Below are 7,073 nucleotides of genomic sequence, written 5' to 3'. Positions count from 1 at the left end.
TGCTTACGCCCTAAAACAGCAAAACAAGGGACGACTTTCCAAACGCAAATCGCCAAAACACGCAGAAAAGGCTACTTATCGACTCACAATCAATCACATGCCTACCAAAGCCCTATTCACACATGCACATAAGCAATAATGGCAGAAACCTCTACTCTAACAACTACCAACAACCTAAGGTTTGGGAGGAAAGAGCAAAGTAGAAATACTTACTGATATTCGGGTAGGTAGAGGTTGAAGGAGTAACTGGATCACTGCACAGCACGATCGCGAGAAGTAAAAGCTGCAAAGATAAACGGCGATTCAAACCAGGAACTTCGGGGAATAAACCCACTGCCAAATCAAAAAGAAAAGTTTCCAGATACTTACCAAAAGAAATGGCAAGTTCGGAGGAACGTAAGCTGGGAAGCCTGAGAGTTCGGAGGTTTGGAAATCTGAAAATCCTAAAGATGGAGAATCTGAAAGCGTAAAGAGGAAGAAAGGTCCTTTCCCTCGTTTTTATAGCAGGGAAGAAGCCGTTTCGAATTCCTCGAATGGACGGTCCCGATCTTCCCATTCCATGTGCGTCAGATCCAACGGCTGGAGAGGAAGCGACGATCCTATTTATGACTCCTCGGATGGGAATAAAATATTTATTTCCCATCATTACACCACCTCGGGCCCTGAGTACCATTAAAAACCGTCAAATAGTCAGATGACTGACGCACGCATCCTCAACCAGTCGCCTCACGCACACGTCTTGGTCGCAGAACCATTCCTAGAATGACACGTGATCCTTGCCGCACTTGAGTACTTGATCTCAAAAAAAAGAAATTCCTTTTTCTCTTTCATACTTATACTCAGGCGGGAAAAAGGAACCCTTCCGGGAACACAGAAGGTGCCCCCTCGCCTAATCTAAGAAACCGATTGTACAAGCTCCCGGATCTCTCGAAGCTCCGCGACCTTGGGGGGTAAATGTTATCCAGATTTCCGGATAGCGTTTAGATTGATGACCTCGGGGAAGCAGAATTATCGATGTCTTTCACGGAGGGTGACCAGAGCTCGCGGATGGACAGAAAGGCTTCGCCTCTCCTGTCTAGTATCCGGATTACTCTTCCAAACAAGCACAACACGGAAACTCGTCAACTCTCCCGGACTCCCGAAGGATACCCCTCGGGGAGGCCCCTTCCAGGAGAGGCTCTTCGAGTGGTCTCCGCGGAAACAGTTCCGTGCCCCGCACAGAACAAAACCGAACGGTCGAGTCCGGGAGAAGGAATATTTGGAATGATATCCGTCTGACACAGAATCCCGCCTGACACGCCCGTCAGGTCAAAGCCGCACACATCCCAGCACGCCTAAGGGTACCTTTTCGCCTACTGTTCCGCTGACAACTTGGAAAAGACGGCTGACTTTGTGTGTTCCCCATACTTTCACGTAAATATACCCACATAGAGTCTGGTAGCCATGCGACTATAGTAATTGTATCCCCTATTTATGGCTGGTGTAATTCAGACTCATGTACGTAGAGAAAAACCCTAATCCGAAACCCTAGCTATAAAGACTCCTTCCTTTTACAAGAAGGGAAAAGGAGGGATCAGAGAGCAAAAGACTCTACCAAATTCTCTCTAGCTTCATCTTCTTTAAGAGAACCCGAGAGAAACATTGTGAGGGTGTGAAGTTCTTATGCACCAGCCATCTTACTGTAATCTTTTCCAAGTATAATAACATCGACTCGTGGACTAGGGCTTGTTAACGCCTGAACCACGTAAAAACACTGTTTGTTTAGTTACATTTCAGTATTTCTACGGTTCTTATCTTTTTATTATTCTGTTAGTTATTCGTTTCCGAAAAACTCGGTAAACAGTAAGAATGGGAGTTTAGGTTTTGTATAACCTTTAAGAGAACGAGATAACATTGTCAGATATTATTGGTAAAGGATCAAAAAGTGGTATTGTGGTAAATGGTAGAAAACGGTAAACTTTCGTAAGAGGACGGCAAGTTGGTATTTTTCTAAAGATATGAGTTGAGTAAAACTCCTTTTTCCTAAAACCAAAATACGAGTTATCCGATAAGAGAGTTCTTTAGTTGAAGAATATGAAGATGCACGACACGGAGAGCGTGTTGCGGTGATGCCAATTTTTTCATGATACTGTAAAGACTGAAACGAAATCCAGCCTTATACACTGTGAGGTGTATAAGAGGCTATAGTATAGAGTCTCTAAGAGAACTTTATTGCATTTAGCTATCATAGAATATTAGCTATAAGAGTAGGCCATAGTTTAATCTGAGTACACTGTATTAATTACAATAACCGTGAAAAAGGAAAACGAATAGCGGTGTTAAAGATCCAGCTAGGAACTAAGGACTCCAAGTAAGCTAGCCTTTCTCTTTCTTGGGTAAAACATAAATATATTAGTGTGTGCTTGTAGTAGTAGATTACACTAGTGTTGTTCGGGTCATTAAGACCAGGGTATTCTTAATGCCTACCTTTGCAATGCTTATGCATTCTGCAGCTTAATAGTAAGTGAGTTCGGGTTGGAGCCAGAACCTTATTGTAATACTATCCGGGTTGGAGCTAGGACATGGTAAAATTATAGTCCTGGTTTGAGCAAGGATATGGTGAAATTATAGTCTGGGTTGGAGCCAGGACATGGTGAAATTATAGTCCGAGTTGGAGCCAGGACATGGAGAAATTATAGTCCGGGTTGGAGCTAGGGCATGGTGAAATTATAGTCCTGGTTGGAGCTAAGGCATGGTGAAATTATAGTCCGGGTTGGAGCTAGGACATGGTAAAATTATAGTCCTGGTTGGAGCCAGGACATGGTAAGATAAAGTCCGGGTTGGAGCCAGGACATGGTAAGATAGTCCAAGTTGGAGCTAGGATCCTTTATGTTTGTTGGGTTGATTAAATTGTGTAATTATATATATTGAATGATCTGGGATTTTTTGAGTGCGGGTTATCATGATATCTGTAACGTTGGTTGTTAGGTACAATCAAAGTATTTGATTCTGATTTGACTATTATTAAGAATTGTATGATAGGGTTGGAATTTATCCAAGACCCTAGTGACCGGTAGTGGTAACTACCTTACGGAAACCCGTTACTGGGTTTAGTATATTTGTGTGCAAGACTATTCTTACTAAGCGTTTTTGCCTACCTAGTTATTTCATGTTGTAGGTAAGTGCAAAAACAAAGTGGAGCAGTGAGCACCGAAGTCTCCTTATGGATATGTACATGTGGCCTGACCTGGGGAGGTTTTGATGGAACACCATTTTGAAAAGAAACATTGGGAGCTTGTTATTTCTTTTATGACATTTGTTTTGATTTAACTCTGTAAAAGAGTAGTTGTAATTCTATTTCCTAAAACTAAAAGTGTGCGCACACAATCTTTTTTAAAAGTTTTTTTATATAGATTTTTAGTACAATGAATTAAAGTAAAAGTTTAGATTTTCGCATGTTTTGGTCTTGTATGTTTTGAGGGTTGTTACAAGTGGTATTAGAGCTCGAGGTTAGCCAATTCTGTAGACAAACCCATATATACATTCTGGAAGATAGACTGGTACTCACTATAAGTACTGCCTTTTCATATCTATTTCCTTTGCTTTCTTTATTTACCTCGATTATATAAATATTAGGTTATGGCTGATGTACTTGAGATAGGTGACCTTGTGATAGAGAACCCACCAATGATCCTTACGCCTAGCATCGATTACTATAGACTCTTTAACAATGAGAATCCTCGACGCTTTGAGTATGATCAATGACATCAGCGTGCCATTTGGAAATGGACGCAGTACATGACCGAAGTTTTCAATAGGGCCAACACGCCAAGCGACAGAGAGTGTTGTTTGCTAGCACTTGTCTGAGAGGTGCGACCCAGGTGTGGTTCCGCCACTGACATTGGCAGATGGTTCGTATCACATGGGATGACTTCTGTATGGAGCTCAAGCTAACATTTGGGCCATGGATTGGCCTATCTCCATGGTTGATGGCATATCTCGAGGCTGGATGGTAAAGCCTGAGGAGGATCTCTAGCAGACGGATGAGTATTCCAATATAGAGTTCGAAATGCTGATGGATAGGGTAGATTAGGTTTTTCTTTGAAAGTCTTGTTGATACTTTTGTAAAGACTTTGCAAACTTACTAATTTGTAGAACTTTTGAATAGTGGTAGCAGGTGTATGTAGAAACCCTACGCGTAGTTAGGGTTCTCTTTTATATTTATCGTACTGCTAACTAAAATTTTATGGCATGATCTTTCATGATCATTTTGTAATACTAGGTTATTGCCTGGAATGTTATGATTACTCGTTTTGAGTTGAATCGTTATGATTTTCTTTCCTTTTCCTTGTGCATGGGAAACTTGTATACTAAAAGGTTTTAAACATTGTTGTATAGAGACTTGCGATGGTGCCTAACACTCGAGCTAGGGGAGGTCGAGCTGTTAACCCACCAGACCCAGCCGAGAGAGCATCCGTTGACCAAGAGGTAGGTCGTGGCTAAGGTAGAGGAAGGGGTTGAGGCCGAGAGAGAGGTTGCAGACAAAGAGCACAGCCAAAACGAAATCTAGCAACTCAAATAAAGGATCTGAGAAGGACTATGCATGAGTAGAATGTGGCGAATGCTCAGATTTTTGAGGCATTGATGCAAAGATTTATGTAAGTGCCACACAACCCCGCACCCCCATCACCTCGGGAAGATGTTCTCGGACAATAGGAATTCCCGGTGCAAGAAGACCCACTGGTGGGAGCAAATCCGCCAGCGGATGCACCTAGAACAGAACAGCCGAAACCAATCTCGGAATGGTTTAGCAGGAAAAACCCACCTATGTTCGAAGGAACTTCGGACCCCCTGATGGCAAAAGAATGGGTCAGCGTGCTGGAGAGAATCTTTGACTTTGTGGTGGCTAGTGAAAGGGAAAAAGTAATATGTGCGGTGTATATGTTAAGGAAGGACGCCAACATCTGGTGGGATATTCCTAGGAAGGGGTGTGATGTTGCACAGATGGAATGGGCGAAATTCCTGACCATGTTCAATCTTTCTAGTTGCTCAGGAACAATTAGGAGATTCTCTAGAAGAAATACAGGGTTCTGCTTCTGGCGGCAACATGCTATGGGGTGGCGGTCCCACTTATGGGGTCAAATCAATACGTTCTAAGAAGAAATATTTGAATATCAATCTCATCGATTTCCCCATCTTAGTTTTGAGTAGAGGGGCCCATTCTGAAAGATTCTTCTTCCTCTTCCGCTTTTCCCCATCTTACTAATCATAATGGCAATTGGTCAAAGGTATCCCCAAGTCGGAATTCTGGCAAACACCAAGAAGTATCCATTCTTAACACAAAGAAACCGCCGACTTTTAGAAAATCTTTTATCTTAAATTATCACAATCAGCAACGTGATCCGCAAAATTTTCAATCAAAGTCAAATCGTGAACCTATTAATGAAGCAAATTCAATAAAGCAACAACTGGTACCATAGAGAAGTGGCCATAAACTGGAGAGTCTTGACCAATTTGAAAGGTCACTTGATGTAGTTGAAATGACTGAATTTTGGGGTGTTCGATCAACTAAGGGAAACTCAATAATGGAATTCATAAATGTCTCAAACTTATTTTTTTTTATTGTCATATGAATATTCAAGAGCTAAGACCATTCCAATGCTCCTTTTCGCCATGCATAAATTGAACCAACAATTAGGATAAGTACGAAAATTAAAGCTTGTATAAATCCGGATACCCCCAATACATCGAAACTCATTGCCCAGGGATAAAGAAAAACCGTTTCAACATCAAAAACAACAAAAACTAGAGCAAACATATAAATGTTCAAAAAAGAATTTACAGAGAAGAGAAACATTTTAAGGCTGGTAAGCTCATCAGTCCATACAGTTGTCCATGTACCAGTAGAAGATTCAGTAGCTACCGCAGCCCCAGCTTCTTCAGGGGGAACTCCAGGTTGAAGAGTTACTCGAAATGCTGCCAAGATATCAGTATCTTTGGTTTCATAGTCCGGAGTGTAATAAGTCAATTTATAATTTTGAACACCTGCTTTGAATCCAAACAAGTACTACAACTAGAGAGTGATAGATTGGAAGGTCGTTGACTTTGCCAACCTAGTCCAAGGGTTATCTAGGGTACAGGAGCAGGTGCGCAAGTTTGACCAACTCTCAAGATTTGCTCCGAATCTGGTACACACTGAAGCCAATCGGGTATGCAAATTCATAAAAGGGTTGAAAAGAGAGATAACTCAGTTCATGGATACTAGGAAGTTTAGTCCGAATACTTATGATGAAGCTGCGGAGAGAGCAATTCACCAAGAATCTTGATTAGTACAAGAAAAGAAGGAGACCTATAGAGCCAAAGAACAAGCATATGTTCCAAATGACTGAGGAAGACACTATAACAACCAGAGCAGATCTTCTGGGAGGATTGCATTAAGAGGCAATCGAAGTATGGGGAAGACCAATACTACAGGAAACTCTCGATTTCCTAATGGTGGAAATAATAACGAAGGATGGAGCCACCAAGCTGATGTTCGAACTTCAATAAGCAGCCAAGGAGAGAAAACAATTATTGACCGCAGTGCAACAAGTGCAATCGGCGCCACCCAGGCGAGTGCAACAACAATAACTTCTTCACTTGTGGAAATCTGGGTCATTTCTCTAGGCATTACCCGACTCATAGTCAGAAGGGAGGAAACGACCAACCAAAGCCAGTAGGAATTGTACCACGAGTCTATGCACTCACCAAGGTGATAAAGGAGCTGAGACTTCCGACATGGTGTCATGTCAGCTTCCTGTGGCTAATAACTCAGCATATTCATTAATGGACACTGGTGCATCCCATTCTTTTATTTCTGCATCTTATGTTGATAAGATAGATTTGAAGCCTGGCCCTATGGTAAATGTATGTGGTGTATCCTTACCTTCGGTGGAGGATATGATGGTACAATCTTGGGTTAGAGCTGTACCAATCTGGGTAGAAGGTCAGGAGTTGACCGTGGATTTGCTAGTTTTAGATTTACATGAGTACGATGTTATTTTTGGTATGGATTGGCTAACCAAATACGGTGCGATTGTAAATTGCAAATGAAG

The sequence above is a fragment of the Humulus lupulus genome, chromosome 2 (assembly GCF_963169125.1).
Source record: "Humulus lupulus chromosome 2, drHumLupu1.1, whole genome shotgun sequence".
Lineage (NCBI taxonomy): Eukaryota > Viridiplantae > Streptophyta > Magnoliopsida > Rosales > Cannabaceae > Humulus > Humulus lupulus.
The sequence above is the reverse complement of the archived record's forward strand: the minus strand, read 5'-3'. Positions refer to the sequence as shown.